We start from the raw sequence: 326 nt of genomic DNA, 5'->3' as shown, positions 1-326 counted from the left end.
TGCTGTTTCAAGGACAGAGAGATTACTAATGATAAAAAACTGGCGACCCTATTCAGATTATTGGATAAATACATCAACAATCGTTCACCTTTCTCTCAGATGATAAACAAACACATATTTACTAAATTGTTTCAAATTTCTTAAGTAAATCTTAAGTAAAATAAATCGACTAAACATTCAAATTATTATACATAATCCAACAACTACGTTCCGACATGTAAAATTTTTAAATGGATACACGAGAATAAAAACATTTTCAAATCCTGGCGCACAGTGGGGGCTGAGTTGTCAGTTAATGTATTTTCGATGAAGGACTTGGTCGAGCA

Source organism: Penaeus monodon, chromosome 15 (genome assembly GCF_015228065.2).
Source record: "Penaeus monodon isolate SGIC_2016 chromosome 15, NSTDA_Pmon_1, whole genome shotgun sequence".
In the NCBI taxonomy this organism is placed as follows: Eukaryota; Metazoa; Arthropoda; class Malacostraca; order Decapoda; family Penaeidae; genus Penaeus; species Penaeus monodon.
Note: the sequence above shows the minus strand (reverse complement) of the source record.